Source organism: Narcine bancroftii, chromosome 11, assembly GCF_036971445.1.
Source record: "Narcine bancroftii isolate sNarBan1 chromosome 11, sNarBan1.hap1, whole genome shotgun sequence".
Lineage (NCBI taxonomy): Eukaryota > Metazoa > Chordata > Chondrichthyes > Torpediniformes > Narcinidae > Narcine > Narcine bancroftii.
Genome location: NC_091479.1, coordinates 32,197,639 through 32,225,403, shown reverse-complemented (window position 1 = coordinate 32,225,403; position 27,765 = coordinate 32,197,639). Strand labels below are relative to the sequence as shown.

General features: G+C 45.4%; 1 long non-coding RNA gene across 1 annotated transcript; it reads left to right on the top strand.

The window, feature by feature from the left end:
- Positions 1 to 1,090: 1,090 nt before the first annotated feature.
- On the top strand, positions 1,091 to 27,765 carry LOC138746373 (uncharacterized). The gene is made up of 4 exons (XR_011346914.1): positions 1,091 to 1,173; positions 18,540 to 18,680; positions 24,858 to 25,017; positions 26,554 to 27,765. It is a non-coding gene; the product is annotated as an uncharacterized lncRNA (long non-coding RNA).

Genomic DNA, 27,765 nt, shown 5'->3' with positions numbered 1-27,765 from the left:
ATGGTTCTGGGCCTGTACTCGCCCAAGTTTAGAATGATGAGGCTGGACCTCATTGACATCTGATGAATAGTGAAAGGACTGGATAGAGAGGATGTTGCCAGTAGTGGAAGAGTTTAGGACCAGTGGGCACAACCTCATAATAAAAGGATGTCTGCTTAAAACGGAGATGGAGAAACCTTTTCATCCAGAGCAGTGATTTTAAAACTCCTCCTCCACACCGCCACCCCCACCCCCGGATCATATTCCACTTAGTCCCTGTGCCAGAAGTGCTCTGTTTGTAAGGGATTACTTGAGGTGGAATCAATTGTACCTCATTGACTTGTTCTGTGCGTGGTTTCATAACTCCAGAGGAAATGGGCCAATGACAATTTTTCTCAGGCAAAACATTTCCTTCACAATTGGGTCAACTGCAGTCTTTCTCAGCCTTTTTTCCCATTCATGTGCCACTTTAAGCGATCTCTTACTCATTTTTAGAGACTCCAATTAATAAAGTCCCAACCTGTTCAACCTTTCCCTGTAGCTCAACTCCTGAAGACCTGGCAGCTTCCTAGTAAATCTTCTCTGCACTTTTTCAATCTTACTAATACCTTTCCTGTAGCTAGGTGACCAGAACTGCACACAATACTCCAAAATGGACCTCACCACCATCTTATCCAACCTCACCATAACTTCCCAACTCCTATTTTCTTTTTGTTAATTAATGAAGACCAAGATGACAAAAGCTGTCTTTAGAACCCTGTCGTCCTGTGACACCACTTTCATGGAATTATGTAATTGTGTTTTATCTCTTGCTGCCGATTTCTATAACTTGGCTGTTCAATTTCATAATGTTGGCTTCTGGACTATTTTATTGTGCCCCTTGATCTAGAGAGTTCTGGCAGAACAAAGCAATTTTGTTTTCTTTTGTCAGGTCAAATTTTGTCACATTGATCCAAAAACAAATATTTTCACCATTCCTTCATTTCAGATTCTCTGCAGCTGTCGTATTGAACCTCCCAGTGACGACATCATGTTCGTCTTGTTTATCCTTTCCCCCTCCATGCAGACAGATGTGTTGATCAAAGAGTGGACTCCACTCATCCAGCACCACTGCCATTTCTGCTGCTCGGGCTTTTCATCCCACGTATTCAGTTTGTTATTTCCCCTCTTCTTTTTCTCAGCAAAGCGAATCAGGTTTGTTTGATCATCTTTTTGAATCCCAGTGAAAGGTTATCGACCTGAAGGTTTTAACTCCGATTATTTTTCCAGTAGATGACCTGCTGAGTATTTCCAGCATTGAGTTTTTATTTTATTGCCTTGATTTATTACTGAGTGCTTTGAATGGGAGAAGAAATGTGGGTTGGGTTAAGTTGAGATGTCTCGATCATGGAGTGAATTTAGAAAAATAGACGTAAAAGTGGAGGGTGCATGGAAATTGTTAATTCATCTTTTCAAATTGATTTTTTAGCTATGATTGTTTTCTGATGTACGCGCAGTGTTCAGAATTAAAAAATTATTGTGATGAACATGTCTCAAAATTTGTCATATTGTGGCAACAAAACAGGTGCAAATATTGTTCTAAATTACATTTTAAAAAAAGAAATCCATTTGTGCAAAATGAAGAGTAAGTGAGAGTGACTGTGGTTCCTTGTCCATTTGGAAATCTGATGGCAGAGGGGGAGAAGCTGTGTTTGTACCATTGGGTGTTCGTCTTCAGGCTCCTGGATCTGTTTTCCTGGTGATAGCAGTGTGAAAAAGGCCTGGCCTGGGTGGTGAGGGACCTTGAGGATAGAGGTTGTTTTCTTGAGACTCCGCCTCTTGGAGAATTCCTTGATACATGGGCCAGAAAGCGCGGGATACTCACATGGCTTAATTTAAACCTGCTTGCAGCAAACTCTTAATGATGTCCCACCTTGTCCCGTGGAGCCCGGCACACTATACCTATATGACAGTTTACAGCACGGTAGCAGGCCATATCGGCCCTTCGAGTCTGTGCCAGTTCACATGAACAACTCCACTAGTTTCCCCCTCCCACACTCTGCCCATATCCCTCCAACCCCCTCATATACATGTACACATCCAACCTTCTCTTAAGTGACAGAATGGACACTGCTGCAATTATCTCTTCTGGAAGATCTTTCCATTTTGCCACCACTCTCTTAGTGAAGAAGCATCCTCCAACATTTCTCCTAAAGCTTTACCCCCTTACCCTTAACTCATGCCCTCTTGTTCCAACCTCCCCTGCCCTCAGGGGAAAGACTCTACTCATATCTACTCTTATCTATTCCCTTCAAAATTTTAAATACCTCTTATCATAACCCCCTTCAACCATCTACATTCTAATGAATAAAGTCGCAATCTCCTTAATCTTTCTCTGTGCTCTTGATGTTGTTAGTCAGGCAACATTTTTGTAAATCTTCTCTGCACCCTCACCACCTTATCTATATCCTTCCAATAAATGGAGATCAGAACTGAACACAATTCTCCAAACCTGGTCTCACCAATGCCTTAAACAGCTATACTCTAGTCTATGCTAGGATTTATGAAGGCCAGCATGGCATATGCCTTCTTAACTACCCTGTCTACATGGGAATCCAACCTCAGTGAACCATGTACCATAACTCCAAGATCCCTCTGTTCCTCTCCATTCCTCGACGCCCTCCCCTTAACTGCATATATCATATTTTGATTATTTTTTCCGGAATGCAGCACCTCACACTTGTCAACATTAAATTCCATCTGCCATCTTTCAGTCGACTATTCCAAACAAACCAAGTCCTGTAATCCAAGAAAACCTTCCTCACTATTTTCGTATCTTCTGCATATGTTTTTTTTCTTTGGCTTGGCTTCGCGGACGAAGATTTATGGAGGGGGTAAAAAGTCCACGTCAGCTGCAGACTCGTTTGTGGCTGACAAGTCTGATGCGGGACAGGCAGACACGATTGCAGCGGTTGCAGGGGAAAATTGGTTGGTTGGGAATGGGTGTTGGGTTTTTCCTCCTTTGCCTTTTGTCAGTGAGGTAGGCTCTGCGGTCTTCATCAAAGGAGGTTGCTGCCCGCCAAACTGTGAGGCGCCAAGATGCACGGTTTGAGGCGATATCAGCCCACTGGCGGTGGTCAATGTGGCAGGCACCAAGAGATTTCTTTAGGCAGTCCTTGTACCTTTTCTTTGGTGCACCTCTGTCACGATGGCCAGTGGAGAGCTCGCCATATAACACGATCTTGGGAAGGCGATGGTCCTCCATTCTGGAGACGTGACCCATCCAGCGCAGCTGGATCTTCAGCAGCGTGGACTCGATGCTGTCGACCTCTGCCATCTCGAGTATTTCGACGTTAGGGATGTAAGTGCTCCAATGGATGTTGAGGATGGAGCGGAGACAACGCTGGTGGAAGCGTTCTAGGAGCCGTAGGTGGTGCCGGTAGAGGACCCATGATTCGGAGCCGAACAGGAGTGTGGGTATGACAACGGCTCTGTATACGCTTATCTTTGTGAGGTTTTTCAGTTGGTTGTTTTTCCAGACTCTTTTGTGTAGTCTTCCAAAGGCGCTATTTGCCTTGGCGAGTCTGTTGTCTATCTCATTGTCGATCCTTGCATCTGATGAAATGGTGCAGCCGAGATAGGTAAACTGGTTGACCGTTTTGAGTTTTGTGTGCCCGATGGAGATGTGGGGGGGCTGGTAATCATGGTGGGGAGCTGGCTGATGGAGGACCTCAGTTTTCTTCAGGCTGACTTCCAGGCCAAACATTTTGGCAGTTTCCGCAAAGCAGGACGTCAAGCGCTGAAGAGCTGGCTCTGAATGGGCAACTAAAGCGGCATCATCTGCAAAGAGTAGTTCACGGACAAGTTTCTCTTGTGTCTTGGTGTGAGCTTGCAGGCGCCTCAGATTGAAGAGACTGCCATCCGTGCGGTACCGGATGTAAACAGCGTCTTCATTGTTGGGGTCTTTCATGGCTTGGTTCAGCATCATGCTGAAGAAGATTGAAAAGAGGGTTGGTGCCAGAACACAGCCTTGCTTAACGCCATTGTTAATGGAGAAGGGTTCAGAGAGCTCATTGCTGTATCTGACCCGACCTTGTTGGTTTTCGTGCAGTTGGATAATCATGTTGAGGAACTTTGGGGGACATCCGATGCGCTCTAGTATTTGCCAAAGCCCTTTCCTGCTCACGGTGTCGAAGGCTTTGGTGAGGTCAACAAAGGTGATGTAGAGTCCTTTGTTTTGTTCTCTGCATTTTTCTTGGAGCTGTCTGAGGGCAAAGACCATGTCAGTAGTTCCTCTGTTTGCGCGAAAGCCGCACTGTGATTCTGGGAGAATATTCTCGGCGACACTAGGTATTATTCTATTTAGTAGAATCCTAGCGAAGATTTTGCCTGCAATGGAGAGCAACGTGATTCCCCTGTAGTTTGAGCAGTCTGATTTCTCGCCTTTGTTTTTGTACAGGGTGATGATGGTGGCATCACGAAGATCCTGAGGCAGTTTACCTTGGTCCCAACAAAGCTGGAAAAACTCATGCAGTTTGGCATGCAGAGTTTTGCCGCCAGCCTTCCAGACTTCTGGGGGGATTCCATCCATACCTGCTGCTTTGCCACTTTTCAGTTGTTCGATTGCCTTATATGTCTCATCCAGGGTGGGAACCTCATCCAGCTCTAGCCTTAGGGGCTGTTGAGGGAGCTGGAGCAGGGCGGAATCTTGGACTGAGCGGTTGGCACTGAAAAGAGATTGGAAGTGTTCTGACCATCGGTTGAGGATGGAGATCTTGTCGCTGAGGAGGACTTTGCCGTCTGAGCTGCGCAGCGGGCTTTGGACTTGGGGTGAGGGGCCGTACACAGCCTTTAGAGCCTCGTAGAAACCCCTGAAGTCGCCAATGTCCGCGCTGAGCTGGGTTCGTTTGGCGAGGCTAGTCCACCACTCATTTTGGATCTCCCGGAGTTTGCGCTGAAGATGGCTGCATGCGCGACGGAAGGCTTGTTTCTTCTCTGGACAGGACGGCTTTGTAAGGTGAGCCTGGTGGGCAGCTCGCTTCTTTGCCAGCAGCTCCTGGATTTCCTGGCTGTTTTCGTCAAACCAGTCCTTGTTTTTCCTGGAGGAGAAGCCCAGTACCTCTTCAGTGGATTGCCGTATGGTAGTCTTCAACTGATCCCAGAGGGTTTCAGGGGACGGGTCCGTGAGGCGGGTTGCATCGTCGAGCTTTGCTTTGAGGTTTGCCTGGAAGTTTCCTCTCGCTTCGTCTGACTGCAGGTTTCCAACATTGAACCTCTTTCTGGGGGCTTTATTGTTCCTGGGCTTTGGTTTGAAGTGAAGGTTGAGCTTGCAGCGAACCAGCCGGTGGTCAGTGTGGCATTCCGCGCTAGGCATGACCCTGGTGTGGAGCACATCTCGTTTGTCACTTTCTCGCACCAGGATGTAGTCCAGGAGGTGCCAGTGTTTGGATCGGGGATGCATCCAGGTGGTCTTAAGGCCGTCCCTCTGCTGAAAAAGGGTGTTTGTAATGACAAGCCGCTGTTCTGCGCAGAGCTCCAACAGGAGGCGCCCATTGTCATTGCACTTGCCGACGCCATGCTTGCCCAGGATTCCTGGCCAGGTTTCTGAGTCTTTGCCGACACGAGCGTTGAAGTCGCCCAGGATGACAACCTTGTCGGCTGTAGGGGTGCGTTGGATGAGGTTGCGCAGGTCGGTGTAGAACTTGTCCTTTTCTGCTGGTTCCGCCTGGAGGGTTGGAGCATAGACACTGATGAGGGTGATGTGACGCTTGTTCTGAAGGGGGAGTCGCATGGACATGATTCGGTCCGAGAGGCCTGTCGGAAGGTTTTCGAGTTTGGAGGCAATGAAGCTCTTGACCATGAAACCTACACCAGATAGGCGTCGTTCATCCGAAGGCTTGCCAGACCAGTAGAGTGTGTAGCCCGCGCCGCGTTCTTGGAGGCTGCCTACATCTGCCAGGCGGACTTCACTGAGAGCGGCTATGTCGATGTCAAGTCTGAGGAGTTCATGTGCAATGAGGGCAGACCGACGTTCAGGTCGGTGGCTGTCAGCCTTGTCTAGCATGGTTCTGATGTTCCAGCATGCTAGCTTGAGTTTGTGAGCATATTTTGAGGGGGAAAGCGTGGAGGGAGAGGACGTGGAGGGGGAGGACGTGGAGGGGGAGGACGTGGAGGACGTGGAGGGGGAGGACGTGGAGGGGGAGGACGTGGACCCATGGTTCGTGTGCCGTGGCCAAGCAAGCTGGGACGTGGCAGCGAGGTCCTTGGGTCGTAGGTTTTATATCGGAGTGGCCTTCTCCTATGCAGGTTTCTTACCCGGGCTGGAGGGGCCTGCCTCCCCTCCTAGGTCGGTCCATACTGCCCGGACCGGGGCCGAGTCCGCCGCAGCTCACCCTGTGCCTGGACTGGGGCCGCCGCCTCCCACTCTCTGCCCGGATCGGGGCCTCCCCCTGCCCCACTCGACCGAGGCCGGGGCCGCCGTCTCCCCCTTGCTCCTGCCCGGATCGAGGCCGCCGCCGTCTACCCTTCGCCCGGACCGGGGCCGGGGCCGCTGCTGCTCTCCCTGTGCCTGGACTGGGGCCGCCGCCTCCCACTCCCTGTCTGGACCGGGGCCTCCGCCTGTCTCACTCGACCGAGGCTGGGGCCGCCGTCTCCCCCTTGCTCCTGCCCGTATCGGGGCCGCCGCCGTCTACCCTTCGCCCGGACCGGGGCCGGGGCCGCTGCTGCTCTCCCTGTGCCCGGACTGGGGCCGCCGTCTCCCCCTTGCTCCTGCCCGTATCGGGGCCGCCGCCGTCTACCCTTCGCCCGGACCGGGGCCGGGGCCGCTGCTGCTCTCCCTGTGCCCGGACTGGGGCCGCCGTCTCCCCCTTGCTCCTGCCCGGATCGGGGCCGCCGCCGTCTACCCTTCGCCCGGACCGGGGCCGGGGCCGCTGCTGCTCTCCCTGTGCCCGGACTGGGGCCGCCGTCTCCCCCTTGCTCCTGACCGTATCGGGGCCGCCGCCGTCTACCCTTCGCCCGGACCGGGGCCGGGCCGCTGCTGCTCTCCCTGTGCCCGGACTGGGGCCGCCGTCTCCCCAGTTAACCACCCCCTCATCCAAATCATGAATATAAAGGATAAACAACAGGGGACTCAGCACCAATCCCTGAAGCACACCGCTAGACACAGGCTTCCATCCTGACAGATAGTTATCCACCATGACTCTCTGCTCTCTGTTTCACAGCCACCTCTGAACCCATCTCTCTATCTATTAATTCCTAGTGACTGAACATTCCTAACTAACTTTACATGCGGAACATTATCAAAAGCCTTACTAAAATTCAAATAGATCTCGTCACCTGATCTACTTTTCTCATCACCTCTTCAAAAAATTCAACAAGATTCATCGAACATGATTTTCCCTTCACAAACCCATGCTTGGTGCCCCTGATCCATCCCTGCCTATCCAGATATTTGTACATACTATCTCGAAGAATACCCTCCATAACTTTTGCCACCACCAAACTCAAACTTATTTGCTGATAATTATTTGGCCTACACCTTGTGCTCTTTTTAAAAGAGCGGAACTACATTTGCAACTCTCCAATCCCACAACACCACACCCTCTTCCAGTGATCTTTGTAAAATCACCGTCAGAGCCCCGGATATTTGCTCCCTGACCTCCTTTAACGTCCTGAGAAAAGTACCATCAGGACCAGGAGACTTATCCACCTCCATTGACCCTGGAAGATCCAAAACCCTCTCTTTAATAATCCGTATCCTTTCCATAACTAAAGCATTCATCTAATTTATCTCACGTAGTCCAGTGTCCCTTTCCCTCGTGAATACAGAAGAGAAAAAAATTGTTCAATATCTCCCCCATCTCATACAGCTCCTCACATACACATCGTCCACCATTACCATTTTCCAGTGGACCTACTCTATCCTTCAACCTCCTTTTACTGTTCATGTATCTGTAAAAACCCTCAGAATTCACATTCACCTTATTAGCTATTGACACCTCATACCATCTTTTTGTCTTTCTAATTTCCCTTTTGAGGTTCTTTCTACAATCTAAGTAAGGATCAATCTTTTGCTTCTTGTATTTAGCATGGGCCTCCCTCTTATCCTGAACCATTCCTAATTTTTCTAGAAAACCACGGCTTCCTTAGAGTCTTGCCTTTCGGCCAATCTGGAACATGAAGATCCCTTACTCTCAAAATCTCACTTTTAAATACCCTCCAATTTTCTTCTACATCATTTTCAGCTGAAAGATCAGCCCACACAACTCCCTGCAAATCTCTTCTCATTTCTTTAAATCTGGCCTTCCCCCACTCGAAGATCTTCAACTTTGAACCCGACCTATCCCCTTCCATAATTAAGCTAAATCTAAAGGACCCATGATCACTGGATCTGAAGTTCTCCCTAACGCTCACCTCCGCCACCTGCCCCATTTCATTCCCTTCCCACAGATCGAACACTGACCCCATCTCGTGGGCATCTCCACATACTGCTGCAAAAAGCAGTCCTGAACACGTTATCTAAACTCTAAGCCATCCTGACCTCTCACTGACTCTGTTTCCCAATCGATGTTAGGACTTCACTTGCCTCCTTTCTGGACCCATCAACCTTGCGTATGACTTAATCAGGCTGAAACCTAGTTTTGTGTTGAGGCATAATGGCAGAGGACATGACATTCTGGTACATAGTAGGTGCATTGGACGCTGTTACAGCATCTCAAGTAAGAGAATTTGTTGCCAATCCCCTGGCGGAAAACCAGTACACCAGGTTTAGCCAATTTCTCCTGAACACACTGGAATTGATTAGACATGAGCGCAGCTTGCGTCTTTTAAATATGGAGGGCTCGGGTGAGAGGAATCTATCCGATCTAATGAATGAGATGGTTGCATTAGCAGATGGTCATTCTCATTGTATACTTTTTGAGACTCTATTCCTGTCCAAACTCCCAGGTCGTGTCGCAATACCAATCATTAACATGGATTTCCATGTAGCGCGGGAGGCTGATAGGCTCCATCATACTCCAATGCAAGAGTCTGCTCACGTACAGACTGTTTTTGCAGCAGATCTAAATCCCATTTCCTATGAGCCTCCTGTATCTACAGTTCAGTCAAAGAAGGATGAACACACTGACGGGCGGTGAGAATGCTTTTTTTACCATCGCCAATGGGGAAAAAAGCCCATAAATGTGTCCTGCATGTACCTATTACAGAAAAAAGGTAGGAAATGAAAAACCCGGCTACCATTAATGGCCTCGGCATCTGGCACAAGTACGGGCCCATTGTGTCTTCAAGATGACACTGGTAAGCACAAGTTTCTTGTAGACACGAGTGCTGAGGTCCGTTTGCTCCCACCCAACCGATTTTGAAATAAAAACCATGTAAATAACAATACCTGGCTCTTCAAACAGCAAATGGGATGAAAATTCCCTGCTTTGGCACACGACGAGTCACGATTTGGATAGATGTGACATTCCATTGGAATTGTGTATTGGCTTCCATTACACGGCCCATTATGGGTGCAGATTTTTTAAGGTCCCGTGACTTTCTAGTGGACGTGAGGTGGAGGAAATTGGTTCATGTTACCACTTTTCAAACATACCCACTGGTCTGCAGCAAAGGGAGTGTTTCCCATCTCGGGGTCCAGACCCTGCACAAAGATGCACATGCTGCTCTCCTCAATGAATTTCCCTGTACTCTCTCACCAAATTCCAATCCCTCCTAAATGGCCCAGGGTGTGTCCCATTACAGAGACACTTCAGGCCTGCCGAGTTACACCAGGACTCGCCCTCTTCCACCTGATAAACTGCGCAGGCTTTTTGAATTTCATCGGATGCCACTTGGGTTGAAGAATGCCGTTCAAACCTGCCAGCAGCTGATAGACACTTTGGGCAGAGATTTAGAGTTCCCTGACATCTACTTGGATAATGTCCTCATAGCCAGTCAGGATATCACCAACTGCATTTACTCCGCCTGTTCCAAGGGCTGGGGGAATTTGGTCTTCCCATCAACCCTAGCAAATGTCAATTTGGCAAATCCACCATCAGCTTCCTGGGACACAAGATCACAGCCAACGGTGTCTTTCCCTTCTCCAGCAAGGTAAAGGCAGTCCCTGCTTTTCCAACACCTACCACGGATCAGGGCCTGCAGAAATTCTTGGGCAGGAGAAACTTCCATCACCGGTTCATTCCAGCAGCTGCTGACATTCTTTATCCACGGTTTCCGATCCTCACCACAAAGCACAGGGACGTTCCCTGGACAACAGAGGTTGGATTTGTGATGCTCAAGATGCTTTAGCCAATGCAGCAACGGTCCCCCAACCTAACCCTGACACTTCCTTGACATTTAGTTCTGATGCCTCGAGTATGGCCCTGGGTGTGTTTGTTGAGCAGTACGTCGATGGCCATTGCCAACCCCTCGCGTTCTTTAGCCGACATCTATAGCCATTGGAGATGAAATACAGTGCATTGTATCAAGCGACACGGCACATCCGATTTGTTTTGGAGGGTCAGTATTTCACTGTGTTCACAGACCACCAGCCACTCGTTTTTGCCTTCATCAAAATAACGGATCCATGGTTGGCAAGACAGCAGGGTCACTGTCATACAATTCAGAATTTACCATGGATGTGCACTATATTTCTGGTAAAAACAATGGCGTCACGAATATGCTGATCAGACTGACTGTATATCATATTCAGGGTGATGTTGATATTCCGGAATTAGCCAGTGTCCAGGCAATGGACCCCAATGTTCAGGAATACAGTACGGCCATGACTAACCTGGACATACAGCAGGTGGCAGCACAACTGGGCTGCCAACCTTACTTTGTGACATGTCTTTGGGCTACACTAGACCAGTGATTCCGCCATCTTGGAGGCAATGCCTTTTTGACCAGATACACAGCTTGTCTCATCCGTCCATCAGAACATCTGTCAAGCTCATGTCAAATAAATATTTATGGCATGGTCTGAAAAAAGGCATTGCGCAATGTGTCTGCACATGTACCTCCTGCCAGACTGTCAAAATTCAGTGCCACACTAAGGCACCTCTTCAACCTTTCCTGGCGGTACACAGGTTGTTGTAACACATGCAAGTGAACCTGCTCGGGCCATTGCCAGTATCTCAAAACATGAGATAGATTCTAACAGTCATAGAAAGTTTCACGCGCTGGCCAGAGGCCATCCCATTGCCATCCAGTGACACTGAGACAAGGGCCAGAACATTCATCATCAATTGGATGTTTAGATTTGGTTTCCTGACCCACAATTACTTCAGTCCGCAGAACACAATTCACCCACAGTCCAACGGCCTTGTGGAACGTTTCCACCGGCAACTGCAGGCCCGATTCACCGGTCTAAATTAGGTCGATGAGTTGCCATGGGTTCTATTGGGAGTGCGCCCGGCTCCAAAGGAAGACATGTCTGGATTGTCCGAAGAGTTGGTTTATGGTACAGTCCTTACAGTTTCTTGGGACATTCATTTCACAACCAACTCTCATCTGAAAGTTCTTCAGCACCTTCGACGTGGTGTTGCGATCACCTTTTCCTACCCACTGGCATGGAACCTCTAAACAGAATGTACCCCCATCACTCCTGGACACTGATTTTGTTTTTGTGTGCAGACAGGACCCACGAATGCCGTTACGACCATATGAGGGCCATTGTCGTGTGGTGAAGAAGGATGGGGTTGTGTATACTATGGACATTGGGGGACATTGTAGCTGTTTCATGTGGACAGACTCAAGCCTGCCCATGTAGATCCCACTTCCCCCATTCAGTGCCCCCTGCACAGATGGCGAGGGCGTCCACCTAAGGTGCATGCAGCAGGTGGTTTAGTTTCTGGTAACGGTTCTTGGGGGGTGGGTAGCAGCTGTGTAATGGGCTGAGTGGGCACGGTTCTTTGGCGGGCGTGCGAAATCATAAGACAAACAGGCGTCCATTTAATTGACCATCCTCACGTGGTGCTGCATGCCGAGGAACGACATGTTGATCTGTGGATTCTCCTGACAGAAGGTGCGGGACACTCAGGGCTTAATATAAACCTGCGGTCCCGTGGATCGGCAGCAAATACATAATGATGTCCCATGGAGCCCGGGACACGCTGTAAATAAAATAAGCCTGTAAAGTCTGAATAAAGCAATCTTGTATTGACTAACCTGGTGTGTGTGTGTGTGTGTGTGTGTGTGTGTGTGTGTGTTGCTTTAGTAGCTCTATCGAAGTAGCTGTTACATATATAAATATTTTGGATGATTATTGTACTTACAGGATACTTTTCATCCATCTCACAGCCTGTGGGAAGAAACTATTACCCAGCCTGGCGGTCCTGATTTTGATGAAGGACCTGGTTAAAGATGCTGTGCATTGAATGGAAATGGTCTTTTTACAATTCCTTGAGCCCTATTTGAACAGCACTCCCAGTAAATGTCACCTACAGGAGAAGGGGAGACCCCAGTGATACTCACAACTCTTTCCATCATTCCTGTCTGATATTTGCCAGCTACTAGACCATCGAATGATGAAGCCAGACAGGAGACTCAACTGCACTCCTGTAAAATCTCAGGAATCGAGCTGTTGGCCTTGACCTCCTCAGTCTCCTTGGGAAGTGTAGGCACTTCCTGACCAATAAGGAGGTATGCTGTATGGATGGGAATTTTATGTGATTGTATTGTCTATTCTTGCTCTTTAACAATCTTTAGTGGATATAAGTAGACATTGTACTTTAGGATGTACAATCGCGTACAGATTGTCCTTAAATAGACATTTGGCCCAGATGTCTATTCAGTCCAAGAATACTTTCCATCACAGGCAGATTTTGAACAATAACCCCATTCATTTTGCAACAACTGCCACTTAATTTTGCCAGTTGTTCAACGGCAAACTATATGGGGAAAACACCACTGTCAAGTCTTCTGCCTTAAAGGAGTAATTATATTCAAATGGGCAGTAGATCAAGAGATGGAAACAGTGGAATCAGACAGAGGTGAGTGGCTGCTTAAATTAGAAACATTCGTGTTCATGCTATAGAGTTTAAGGCTGCCCAGGAGGAATATAATGTGTTTTCTTTAAGATTGTTTGCCCTCACCCTGGCGAAGGATGGGGCCAACAGACATATTGCTGGAAGGGTTCGAAAATTCATATGGTAGGCCACAGGAAGCTCAAGTTTAGATCCACAGAGCACATGTATTTAGCAAAATGGCCACCCAGTCTGTATTGTTCTTGCTGATAATGAGGTCAACTGAGTCTACCAAATGTAGTAGATTAGGTTGGATGGGGTGCATGTGAAACACTGCCTCACCTGGAAGGTCTGATTGTAGCCTTGGATAGAGGTGCCAGGAGATGTAGGGACAAGTTTGGCAATTTCTGCAGTTCCAATGGGGACTACATGAGGTGGTGATGGGTGGAGAGGGAAGTGCCGTCGAGGGAGTCACAGAAAGACGTGCCCCTGTGAAAAGAGGATATGAGTGGAGCAGGTTCGATGTAACAGATTAGAGGATGGTGCTGAAGTTGGAAGTATTCAAGGATAATGTGTCAGATGTGGCAGCTGATGGGTGGTAAGTGAGAAACCTGAGGGATTCTGTCCTTGTTCTGCCAGAGAGGAAGTGGGGGAAGGGCAGAAAAAGAATTGGAGATAAGGGTGTAGGCTTTATCAAAGACAGTATGGGGGAATCTGCATTTATTGAAGAAATAAGACATTTTAGGTATCCTGGAGTAGAAGACCTCATCCTGGGACTGTTACAGGCCCTGAGGACCCCAAACCTTCGCAGCAATAGTAAATCATCAAGATAAATGGTTATTTAAACAAACGTTGTTTTTAAATTTCTTTAAACAAAAAAATAGATTCAAACTTTAACTTATCACTATTAACTTAACAGCCTTACATTGCCCCCTTCCAATTCTAAGCACAGTTGTATTTAATATGTATAAAGTTCTTTGACACAAGTCCAAGTTCACCGGTGTCTATCAATTCTTATACTGTGCACAGATTCAACATTTATGAATTTTCACCAAGCTCTGGTGCTTAAAAGTAAATGTTTACCCTCCAGGAAGGCGCTTGTTGGTTTCAGAGAGGGATTCCTTGCTCATTGGACACACAAAATCTGATTCCCTCTGATCATTCACTTTGGAGTCTTGCCAAAGAAACTAGCCCCATCAGGGTTTTCCAAATGATAACCTCTTCTGCAGGTCACCATTGAGTTCCTTTTTTTTTTCCCTTATTTCAGGTGAAACACCATTTCTAGCCAGCCATCTCCTCATGTATGGGCCACAAGGTTTTTCAACAGGCTGAACTTAGAACTCACAACCCTTCTTCAAAATGGGGTTTCAACAAGATGTCAGCTTGCCATCTCTCCCTCTCTCTTTTAGAAAAAAAAAAGCCTATTTGGCCTCTACTCTCTGCTTGCAAAACCACATGACCTTCTTAGAACAGCAAACTGGAACCAGCCAGATGACTGCACCTGACCCAAACTTCTGAGTCCATTCATCTCTTGCTTTAAAAACAATAATCCATTTAAACCTAATTTTGAAATTATAGCCAAGCAGTCTCCTTGTTTTGTCTTTGCAAAGGCTCTCGGCGCCTGCATGACTCACTCTCAGCAAAGCTCTTGCAATTTAAATAAGAGCTGTTTTGTGAAGTGTTTGTGTTTGTTTGTGACCTCCATGACTCCTACAATCCATCTCTTTCAAAAACATCTCTATATACAATGTAAAATATATAATCTGTCACAGGACAGATGCAGCAGAGGAGTTGTGATAAAATCAATGGTGTCCTTGCAAAAAAATAAAAGGGAAGAGGTATTATCCAGGTAGCTCTGGTGAGTGGAGTTTGTAATAGTTTGAAAGTTGAACCTCTCTATTTCAGGAGACAATTTACTGTCATGTAATTTAAAAGTGTCATATCACACAAAATTGCTTTTTTTCCTGCTGTAAGACAAACAGACTCACCTCTGGCAGAAATTGCCTGAAATGCCTCTTGCAGTCAGAGAAAGACTGAGTGCTCCCCCCCCCCCACCACCCCAAACCCTGGGCCAAGTCACTAAGGGTCTGTGGATTCTCTTTCAATGCTCACAGACCATCAAAGTCATTGGCAATGTGAGCTCCAGTTTTGAACCTCTGACATAATTAGGAACCATTTAGCACTCACTCGTATCCCAGGTCTGATACCTGACACCCTTTTAGCCAGTTTTGACCCAGTCTCTAGCAATCCACTGCCTGGTGTGAGTTCCTTGACTGCTTTATTCAGAAGCCCGCAGCCTGCATCGGTTCCTCTCCTCAAGTCACCAACAGACTGCCACCTATGTGTGTCTTTCAGCTGCAGAACCTCTCACTGGTCTCCTTCCTTGGATACTGACCCATGGATTGAATCCTCTGCTTCTGAGATGTTGGTGGGGTGTGGTCTTTCTGTTTTCTGGTGCCCTGCACTAGTCGTCCACTTCCCCAGAGTTCACGGTGGTGAGGAAATCTAACAAATCTAAATTTAAAAAAAAATGTAACTAAGAGGAGAATCTCACATGTCTAGAGGGATGGAAAGGGAATTATTACAAATTGAAGCCTGATATTTGAATATTCAGGTGCCAAATTTGCAAAAGCATATTTCTCAAGCTATATGTAATTTTTTCCAAAGGAATACAAGTTTGAATTTTTGCATGTCATCTTGGCATCCCTAAAAATATATTTATATCTGATTTCCAAGTAAGTGCAATAGATGTCCTCATTACTGCTAACGTTAATTTAACAAATTTCCATTGATATATTAATAGATTTAATTTGGGCCTTGTTCCTTCAATATTTTGTAATAAAGATAAGGTCAGATTCTGCGGAAAAACATCTCCTGTAACTTGTTCCAAAAAAATTGTAATTCTCCCCAAAAAGATCTCACATTAGGACAAAGCTAAGTTGAATGCAAGAAAGTTGCGACATCTTCACCACACCTAAAACATTGATCTGATAATTCTCATTTTATTCTATTCAAATTCACTGCTGAAATAAATAACTGTAGAAGAAAAACTAGTTGTGAATTCCTTCCTCACTGCTGCAGTATGCAACTCTGGTCAATAGATCCAAAACGCTGCATTGAAGTGAATTTATACAACTCACCTGGATCACGTGATCTCTATTGGAAATCAGCTTCCTGTTAAGCTTTTCAAATCCAACTGCCTGAGTCACCTGACTCCAGGTGCAGCTTTCAGATAAAATCCTTGCTGACATCTGCTGCATGACTGATGTAAAAACAATTATACTGAACTAATTTATGGATCTCCCCATATTTGCCATTCAATTAAATTATTCAGATCCATTTCCCACCTTTGTCTCAACTTATGAAATCCTCATTTAAAATTTCCTACTTGTAATAAAGAGGACATCATCAAATATTTTTTTTTTAACAATTCCTCTTATAAGGAGTTCTATTTCAGTACAACATGGTTGGTCCTAACTTATCCTTCAAATATGCTCTTAGTTGGAAAGAGCAAAAAAGATTGCGATGAGTTATACGACATTTATTTCTCAGTTGCTCAAATGACATTAATTGACCCCTTTCATGACAATCTTCAACATTTATAATCCCCTTACGAAAGTCGCTATCGAGAAATTGATGATCCTTTGAAAAAGATACGAGGATTTTGAATCAAAGCCATTCTGGGTGATGTACATCCACTTACACCAATTTCATCATTTATTGTATTCCATATATTAATCAAATGTTTCAACAATTGTGTATCTTTATCACCAACCATTAATTTTGATTCCCACTTGTATATAAATTCTTCTGCTTTTCCCTCTCCTTTTTATTTGATTCTATTTTAACCCTTTCAAATAAAGAAGCAAGAAATCTCATTTGAGCTGCTCCATAACAATTTTTAAAATGAGGAAGCTGCAGTCCTCTCAATGCAGAATTTGCATTGGGTTACTTGTAACATGGGATTGAATCGGAAATGGGTTCACGTGACATAAAACCACGATGCAGAATGTTTTCTAAGAATGGAATACACGAGGAGGGTTGACGAGGTCTCCAGCTGGAGAAAGATCACAAGATATAGGAGCAGAAGTAGGCCCGTCGAGTCTGTTCCACCATTCTTCCACTCACCCACACTCCCCAGCTTTCTCCCCATCACCCTTGATTCATTGACTAATCAAATACCTGTCAATCTCTGCCTTAAATACACCCAATGACCTCACGGGGGTTTCACGACCCACTGACAAAATCAATTTTTCCACATTTGTTTTAAATTGACACCCTAAAATCCTGTCCTAGAATCCTCTAACATGGGAAACATCTTTGCCATATGTACTCTGCCCAGTCCATCTAGCATTTGAAATGCCTCTGAGGTCCCCCTTATCCTTCTGTACCCCAACTAGTACAGTCGAAGAGTCAACAATTGTTCCTCATGCACTAACCCTTTCATTCCTGATATCATTCCAGTAAATCATCTCTGACCTTCTCCAACACCAGCACATCTTTTCTCAAATATGGCACCCAAAACTCTAATTCTGATTGAATGGAAAGGGAATTCTCCAATGACACAAACACAACAGTTAAATGATATTATGTCTTGTTAATATTCACAAAAATTATAGAAGAGTCAATTAATAACTTTCAAAAGATGCTGGGACTCATTTATGGACCATTGTCATAACCTAAAGCATTAGGGTTGTTACGAGACCAGAGGACCCCAAAATACAGCAGTAATAGATATTCACCAAGACAAATGGTGACTTAAACAAAAGCTGATTTTAATTATCTTTCAAGATGAAAATGGAATTACACTTTAACTTATCACTATTTTATTACTTTAACTGAATTTACCCAACTTTCCCCCCTTCTAATTCTAAGTGCACGTGTGTGTAAGTTCAGAAAAGTTCTTTGGTTCACAGTCCAATCTCACTTCTCAATACTCTAAGTTCACTGGTTGCAGGCCATTCTTCTACTGTGCACAGAATTTAACATATATAAAGTTCACCAGGTTTGGTGCTCGAAAGGTAAATAATTACTGTTCAGGACGATTCTTGTTGGTTTTCAGAGAGAGGTGTGCTGTTCAGGGAAGTATTAGGGTGTTTGTGACTCAACGTATAAGCATCTGAAGTCTGTTATCTCTTCGGAAAAGCTCTGATCGCTTTAGCATTGAGCAGAGCTGAACCAGGACTTTGCAGGTATTTAAGGAAGTGTGTGGGCAGGGTTTGTTCTGGACCAACAATCTCACTAAATGACTCTGCTTGAAATCAAGATTCAAACCATTTTGAGGAATACAACAGGAATTGTTCAACAAGAGCCTGGTGTTCCCTGAGGAGTTATCTTTCAATAGTGGAAATGATTTATTTAAAAACCCCATTAATCTTCCTGATGCAGATCTTTGTATTTAACTTTCAAGTTGCTATCAGTTGTTCACTTGGAGGCCTTTAATGGGGTGACTGGGTGGAATCTTTGCTTTAACCAAGCAGTTTTCTTGCAATTTTCCAGCTGTAGGATGCGGTGCAGTTGCTTGCAAGTTTAGCAAGTGGGATTATGATGTGAAACTGCAAGTCACAGCGTGATTTTTGTTTTTGAAAATGCAGATGTGAAAATGTTAACTTTGGTCTCCTTGGTTTGCTTAAGTTTACAGAGGAGACGTTGGGTCAAGCTGAAAAGACAGAGTTGGATGCCCATTTGGCAAATCGGCTGGGCAAAGCAGAAAGCTCAAAACGAGGGTCTGAAAAAATAATGAAGCAGACTGAAGTGCCGTTGAACCAAACCCAGGTAAAGAATTTAATTTTGTGCTGTGTACTTAAGAGATCAAACAATTTGGGCTTTTAGTGGTGACCTATTTAAATGAACAAAATCTGATTAGAATTGAAGTTTATGGAATGTTTGGAAGTTGCCACAAAAAAATGGAGCATATAAATTAGATAAATGAACAATACAATGAGCCTGGTGTCACAGTATCTGCCTCCCTCGACTGAACATCACCGTTAAACCTTCTCCCCAATATAAACCTGATGTCAAAGTATCTGACACTGTTAATCGTACATCAATATTAAACCTTCTCACGAATTTGAATCCTGTCTCAAAGTTTCTGCCTCAGTCTATCATACATCAACGAAAAACTATCTCCCCCCCCCCCCCACCCGTGATCCTGGTGTAGTAGAGTCTGCCTCAGTCTACCGTCCATCACCGTTAAACCTTCTCCCCACTGTGAACCTGGTGTCATGGTAGATATCTCAATGTACAGTATATCACCATTTAACCTTCTCCCCAACATGAATCTGGTGTCACTGTATATATCTCAATATACAGTATATCACCGTTAAACCTTCTCACTACTGTGAACTTGGTGTCACAGTATTGGGCTCAGTCTACCGTACATCACTGATAAACCTCCTCCCCACTGTGCACCCTGTGACACGGTATCCATCTCAATTCACCGTACATCACTGTTAAACGTTCTCCCCAATGTGAACATGGTGTCACAGTATCTGACACAGTTTATAGTAAATAACTGTTAAACCTTCTTACTACTGTGGAATCCATCTCACATTTTCTGCCTCAGTCTACCGTTAATAAACATTAAAACTTTTCTTCCTGTGAACCTGGTGTTAAAGTATCTGCCTCAGTTTAACGCACATCACCATTAAGCCTTCTTACTGCCCTGCACTCAGTGTCACAGTATATGCCAAAGTCTACTGTACTTTACCATTAAAACATCTCCCCACTCTGAACCTGGTGTCGCAGTATCTGACACAGTTTATCGAACATGACTGTTAAACCTTGTTAATGTTGTGAACCCATTGTCTCAATATCTCTTATTAGTCTACCATATATCATCATTAAACCTTTACACATCTGTGAATGGGTGTCACTGTATCTGACACCGTTTATCGTACATTACTGTTAAACCTTCTCCCCATGTGATCCTGGTGTCACAGTATCTGACACAGTTTATCGGACATTACTTTTCAATTTTCTCATTGCTGTGAACCCAGTGTCACAGTAACTGTCTCAGTCAACCGTACATCATCGTTGAACCTTCTCCAACTGTGAACCTGGTGGCACAGTATCTGCCTCAGTCTACCGTATATCACCGTTAAACCTCCTCCCCACTGTGAACCTGGTGTCACTGTATCTGACAGAGTTTATCGGACATTACTTTTCAAAATTCTCACTGCTGTGAACCCAGTGTCACAGTAACTGTCTCAGTCTACCGTACATCATTGTTGAAATTTCTCCAACTGTGAACCTGGTGGCACAGTATCTGCCTCAGTCTACCGTATATCACCGTTAAACCTCCTCCCCACTGTGAACCTGGTGTCACTGTTTCTGACACAGTTTATCGGACATTACTTTTCAAAATTCTCACTGCTGTGAACCCAGTGTCACAGTAACTGTCTCAGTCTACCGTACATCATTGTTGAAATTTCTCCAACTGTGAACCTGGTGTCACTGTATCTGCCTCAGTCTACCATACATCACCGTTAAACATTTTCCCCATTGTGCACCTGGTATCACATTATCTACCTCAACATAACGTACATCACCATTACACTTTATTCCCTTGTGAACCTTGTGTCACATTATCTGCCTCAGTCTACAGTACATCACTGTTAAACCTGATCCCCACTTTACTCCTGGTGTAAAATTATCTACCTCAACATACCCTATATCACTGTTAAACCTTCTCCCCCTGTGAACCTGGTGTCACAGTATCTGATGCAGTTCATGGGTATATCACTGTTAAACCTTCTCACAAATGTGAATCCTACTATAAAATAATGCACCCCTTCTAAGTCTCACAGTATTCTAATCCCCACCTATTTTAAAAATTCCAAAAAAAAGACAAAAATCAATCCCAAAACAAACTACTCAAAAGTAGCAGCCCCCTAAAAATCTGAGTGTGATGAAGTCCACAAGTGGCAGGTGACTAAAGGACTCAGTGTCACCCACCCCCAGTCAGACTTTCACAAAGTACTGAAACAAAAACATTCAACCCAGTGATTCCAGTCCCAATGATTGTTCCGGATCTTCAATATCGAGAAGACTTTGCGTCAATTCAACTTTTTTTCCCATTCTTTCCATATTTTCCAATCTTCCCATTTCCATTCCCATTGACCCTTCCCTTCGATGACAATGGTGACGATCGCCCATTTCCTCGTACATCTGGCAATGAATTAGCAAATATTAAAGCATCATGGTCATTCTCAAAAAACTGAGATTGAAAATTCCCATAAAAATCTTTCAATACTGCCGAATAATGAAAAGCAAATTTATATCCCTTTCGCCACAATACTTCTTAGGCTGAATTAAATTCTCGGTCTCTTAGGATAATTTCTTGACTCAGATCTACATTTTAAAAAACCCTATTATTTTGAACCATCAGTGGATCCTGATTTTGCCGTGTTTTCTCCACCACCAATCGGAGGATCATCTCTCTGTCTTGATATTTAAAACAGCGAATCAAAACTGCTCGTGGTAATTGGCTTGGCAACGGTTTCTTCCTTAACGCTCTATTCGCTCGATCTAATTCCAGTCCATCCACAACGAATTACCTGCCCTACACGTCTGGGATCCATTTCTTCAAAACCTTCACCGGATCCGAACCTTCCATATCTTCCAGAAGACATACTATCTTAACATTATTTCTACAACTTTGGTTTTCTAATGAGTCAAACTTCTTCAATAATTCCTTCTTCTGAATCCCCCAATCTACAAAAGGATCTTCCACTTTTTCCATTTTTTCTCTATTACTCTCCACTTGACTCTTGCATTCAAGAAAGCCTCTTCAATCTTTTAAAAATGTTCTTGCACAGTATCCACTGATCATGTCCATCTCGTAACATCACTCTTAACTACATTAATATCTTGCTTCATGAAATTTATTTCTTCAAACACAGTGTTCATTTTAGTTTTCATTTCCGAAAATCCTTGAGTCATCTGATGAGTCATCTGCATTGATATATTTGCCATATCTTCCATGAGCTGAGCAATCCCTTCCAGAATTAGAAACACAGAATCCAGTCCAGGATCCATCACCTGCCTTTGAGACCGACAGCTCTCTTCTTCCTCCAAAGCAGTAAGTCCTCTTCCAGTATGGCTGCAGGTCTGGTGACCCGACAACAGCGTGCCGACCTCATCAGCTCACTGCCGCTCAGGCTCCCCCACAGCCCATATCATCTCCAAAGGTTCGTGGACCCTCAATACACTTTGCATGCCCGGTAGGGCACCGACTGCGCAGGTGCATCTTCTGATGCTACAGTGCGCTCCCCCGGACCACCAGGCAATGCTGCAGGCTCACGGGCCTGTCCACGCTCAGCTGGCTCACACTCACGCCTGTGTTCACGAGCGCACGAGTCAAAACTGCCAAAATCATCGCTGAGCTGGCGCCATCTTGCGATGGCACAAGCCGGGCGGGAGTCCTCTGAGGCTTGGGGACTCCAGTCGATGACTCCGTTGCTTCAACTTGAACTCGGCCACAATTCTTCAACACTTTTGTAAGGTAATTTCTTCTGTAACTGAGTTTTCGATTTTTTCACATTTGCAGCCATTTCGATCCTCCACTATTCCAAAGTCTTTTAACAGTATTTTAAATCACTTTTACAACTTTTAAAATCAAGCATTTAATGATCTAACTGGGAAAGGGTGGAACCACGCGTCTACCCTCTACGCCATCTTGTCACAGTATCTGCCACAGTTTATAGTAAATCACTGTTAAACTTTCACATTACTGTGAATGCTGTCTCTCAGTTTCTGCCTCAGTCTACCATTCATCAACGTTAAACCTTCTCCCCCTGTTAACCTGGTGTTAAATTATCAGCCTAAGTTTACCACACATCACCATTAAACTTTATCCCCATTGTGGGACCGGTTTTACTGTATCTGCCACAGTTTAGTGTACATCACCGTTAAAAATTCTCCCCAATGTAAAGCTGGTGTCACTGTATTCGCCAAAGGTTATTGTACAGCTCTGTTAAACATTTTCCCCACTATGAACCCGGTGTCACAGTAACTGTCTCAGTTTCCCATACGTCACCAATAAAGCTTTTTTCCCACTCTGAGCCCAGTATCAACGTATCTACGTAGTCTCCTGTACATCACCATTAACCTCCTCCCCACTGTGAACCAGGTTTCACAGAATCTGCCACAGTTTATTGTTCATCATTTTTAAACCTTCTCACTACTGTAAACCTGGAGTCACAGAATCTGCCTTATTCTACCATACATCACTGTTAAACCTTCTCAGTACTGTGAACACGGTGTCACAGTATCTGCCAAAGTCGACTGTACATCACCATTAAAATTCTCCCCACGTTGACCCATTTATCACTGTTTTTGCCACCATTTATCGTACATCACAGTATATTCCACAGTTTATTGTACATCAGTGATATACCTTCTCCTCATTGTGAATGTAGTGTCACCATATCTGCGTCAGTCTTCCGTACATCACCATAAACTTCTCCCCAATGTGAACCTGGTGTCACTTTATATGCCACAGTTAAGATTACATCACCGTAAAACCTTCTTCTAACTGTGTACCTGGTATCACAGTATCTACCACAGCTTATCGTGCATTACTGTTAAACCTTCTCACTACTGTGAACTCGGTGTCGCAGTATCTGCCAAAGTCTACCGTATATCACCGTTAAATATTCTCCAAACTGTGAACCTTTTGTCACAGTGTCTGATCAGTTTATCGTACATTACTGTTAAACCCGCCGGATAAGCTCCAGAGAGCGAAAGAGGAGTTCTCACATCTGCAGGAACTGGGGATCATTCATCGCTCCGACAGTCCTTGGGCCTCGCCGCTCCACCTGGTCCCAAAAGCCTCCAGTGGCTAGTGCCGCTGTAGAGATTTTCGACGGCTTAATGACATGACAGTACCTGACCGTTATCCCATCCCTCACATTCAGGACTTTACGGCCAATCTGCATTGTATGAGAGTATTCTACAAGGTCGATCTGGTACACGTGTATCATCAAATCCTATTGCACCCTGAGGATATCCCCAAAGCAGCCATCATCAACCCCTTTGGCTTGTTCAAATTTTTATGCATGCCTTTCAGGCTCAAGATCACCACCCAGACCTTCCAGCACCTCATGGATACGGTGCGCAGGGATTTGAATTTCGCGTTCATTTATCTGGATGACATTCTTGTCACCAGCAGAGACTGGGCACAACACAAGTCTCAACTGCACACCCTCTTCTCCCGACTGGCCGAATTCGGCCTAATGGTTAGCCCGGCCAAATACCAGTTTTGTGCAGAAGAAAATTTGGATGGGATGAAACTAATCCAGAATCCATTGCACAAGATTGGAAAAATTGGATTGAGCGTCTTCAAATACTTGGAAGTTTTGAAGTCAACAGACTTTGGAGTGGCCACATTTGCTCAGTTACACCATTTTTCTGATCTAAACGAAGGTGGTTTTGATCCTGTCAGTTACTGAGTCCTGTGAAATAACCAAGTGCGAGAAGATGGTGGATTTGTAATGGGAAAAGCCAGAGTGGCTCCATTAAAGTCAGACACCAGACCTTGAATGGAATTGACTGCTGCTACTACGGCGAGTAAAATGGACGCTATGTTAAAAAGAGAATTACAGATGGAGTTAGCAGATCCTGTGTTTTGGACTGATAGAACATCAATGCTTAAATATATTAATAATGAAATCATGAGGTTTCATCTCTTTGTGACTAACAGAGAGAATGAAAACCTGGACAACAACAAATGGCAGATTTACCACAGGACAGAGTTTCACCTGATGAATTCCCAACTACATCCGTAGAAGTTGATTATTTTGGTCCTTTGCAAGTAAAGTGAGGACGAAGTGTTGAAAAACGATATGGAATTATTTTCACTTGTTTGACTATGAGAGCAATTCATATTGAAGCAGCGTCATTGCTTGATACAGACTCATTTATTAATGTTCTTTTGCGTTTTATTCCTAGACCTGGTCAAGTAAAAGAATTATGTTCTGATAATGGATCGAACTTTAAAGGAGCTGATCGAGAATTATGAAAAGTTATTCAAAATTGGAATCAACATCAAATTCATGAGAAAGAAGTTAATTGGATATTTAATCCACCCATAGTTATGGGTGTGGTACGGGTAAGGGTTAGTTGGTTGTGGAGAACGTTTACAAAGGTCTGTACTGGGCAGTACTGGGCAGCAATGCTTAATGTTGTAATGGATACGGAAGCTCTGGGTAGGGGTAAGGGAGGGGCTGGCCAGGAAGTCTGCAGATGCTGAGTCCGAGGGCAATGCACAAACATGCTGGGGAAACTCATGGATAGTTTTGTGAGGAGCAGGTCCTGCATCACAAGTCAAATTGAGTATTTCGAGGAGGTGTCAAAGGAAATAGATGAAGGTCAAGGTCTGTATGTGCTGCACGTGGATTTTAGTAAGGTGCTTGACAAGGTCGTCATGGTGGCCTCATTCAGAAGGTCAGGAGGCATGGGATCCATGGAGCCTTGGCTGTGTGGATTCAGAATTGGCTTGTCTGCAGTAAACAGAGGGTAGTAGTAGATGGAACAATGACTAGTGGCTCTCCAAAGGGATCTGCTCTGGGACCCCTGCTCTTTGTGATTTTTATGAATGATGATGGGAGTGGAAGGGTGGGTACGTCACGGGATGACACAGAGGTAGAGATGTTGTAGACAGTGTAGAAGTTTGTCATAGGTCATCCAGTTTGCAGAGAAGTGACAGATGGAGTTGAATGCTGTAAATACAGATGTACTTAAACAAGCAACTGGTACAGGTTTATTTCCAGAGTCATTTTCAAGGGCACGAATAAAAGTTATTCCAAAGAAGGTTGGAGACCCATTAAAATTAGCTTCATATAGTCCAATATCTTTATTGAATGCGGATTACAAGATCGTGAGCGCAGAGCACTTGGTTAATGTCAGGATGATGAACAGTGTGCAGGACAGAGATATATTTAGATCCTGCTCCATAAATCGCTCAAGGTTGCTGTGCAATTTGAGAGGGATTTTAAGATGGTGTATTGTGTGCTGGCCTTCAGGAGTCGGGGATTGAGTTCAAGAACTGTGAGGTAACGTTGCAGATGTATAAAATTCTAGTGAAACCACACTTGGAATATTGTGTGCATTCCTGGGGCGAGAATACCAGTGGACGTCTAAATATGATGAGATAGGGAACTTTAGACAAGATGTGAGGGGGATATTTTGTTGACACAGAATGTAGTGGGTGGCTGGAATGCATTGCCATGGGTAGTAGTGGAGGCTGGTCCAAAAAAGGCATGAAAAAGATTTTAATATAGGGACAGGAATAAAAGAAAAGCAGAAGGTACTGGTGAGAGGGAGGGAAGTGTAATATTGTAGTCGGGTATATTCAGATGGGTCAGCTGAAGGGACTTGACTGATCCATCCATGATTTGTCCAGCATCTTGCTGCCATGTCGTGGTGAACCAGGGTGTTGCCTGATGGAGACACAGTACTCTGAGCTCTGCAGATATAGATTGTGGTTTTCTCCATAACACACTTCCTCAGGTAAAGCAGAGTAAGGGAAAGGACCTAGTGTGCAGGGGTAGGGAGGGGGGTGATGGGGGAAGAGTTGGGGCCCTCCAAAGTCATCGTGATCAGGCCTCGGAGACGGCATCTCCATCACTCGTATTTCTCTTCCCAGGAGAAGGAGTGATCTCAGAGACAAGACACGAGTCCAGAAGAACATTCCAGCCCAGCTGAACAGAGGACGGACAACATCATGATGGCCTGAACCCCTCCCCTTCGCCCTCTTCCCTGCCAACTCCATTCCCCACTTCTTCCATATCCCTTCACCCACTTCCCCCACCCATTTCTCCCCTACCTCTCCTCCATTCCAACCCCCTCCCACTCACCTTCCCCTTCACCTACCCTCACACCTATGCCCTAAACTCAGCCCTCCTCCCTTCACCTCCCCTTCCCCTCTCCTTTGCCCCTCCCCTTCGCCTCCTACCCTTCGCCTCCTACCATTCCCCTCCTCCCCTTCCCCTCCTTCCCTTCCCCTCCCCTTCCTACCCCTAACTTAGGGGAAGGAGGGATAGGGGAAGGGGGTAGGAGAAAGGAGGTAGTGAGAGGGTAGGGGTAGGTTATGGGGTAGTGGTAGGGGGTGCAGGTATGGGATAGGATTAGGGGAAGGGGGTAGGTGTAGAGGATAGGGGTAGGGTTTAGGTTAGGGTTGGGGAAGGTGGGTAGAATTAAGATAAGGGTCAGGGACGTGTAGAGGTACAGTTAGGTTTAGGGTTAGGAGATGTGGGCTCAGGTTAGGTCGAGATTTAGGGTTAGGTTTAGAGTTCAGGGAAGTGGGCGTGATAAGTTTAGGGGAAGGAGGTAGGAGTAGGAGGTAGAGGTGGGGTGTGAGTTGGGGTTTGGGGAAGGTGGGTAGGATTAGGGTTTGGTTTAGGGGACACCGTAGGGATAGGGTTAGGGGATAGAGTACAAATAAGAGTTAGGGTTGGGGACGTGGTGTAGTGTTTAAGGGTATCCGTAGTGTTAACGTTAAGGATAGAGTTTGTTAGGGGTTAGGGTTAGGTTGGGGAGGGGAGCGGGGGAGGCGAGTAGGGCACGGGAAATGGGGAGGTGATGGAGGAGGGGAATGGGCATGGGAATGAGGAGGGGTACGGTGTAGAGGAAATGGGAGGTGAATGGAGGAAGGCATCGCTACCCCCTCCCCTCCCCACCACTACCCCCTCCCCTCCCCACCCCTTCCCCCACATTATCCCTGCCTCCTCTCCTCCTTCCAGAGGAAGCCGGGCCTCATACCGGCCAGAACCTCCCTGTAATTTCAGAGCCTCCGTTTCAGGAAGTGCCTTCGACGCTTGCCGCTGGACAGACATCTTGTCTCTTGATTCATTCTATA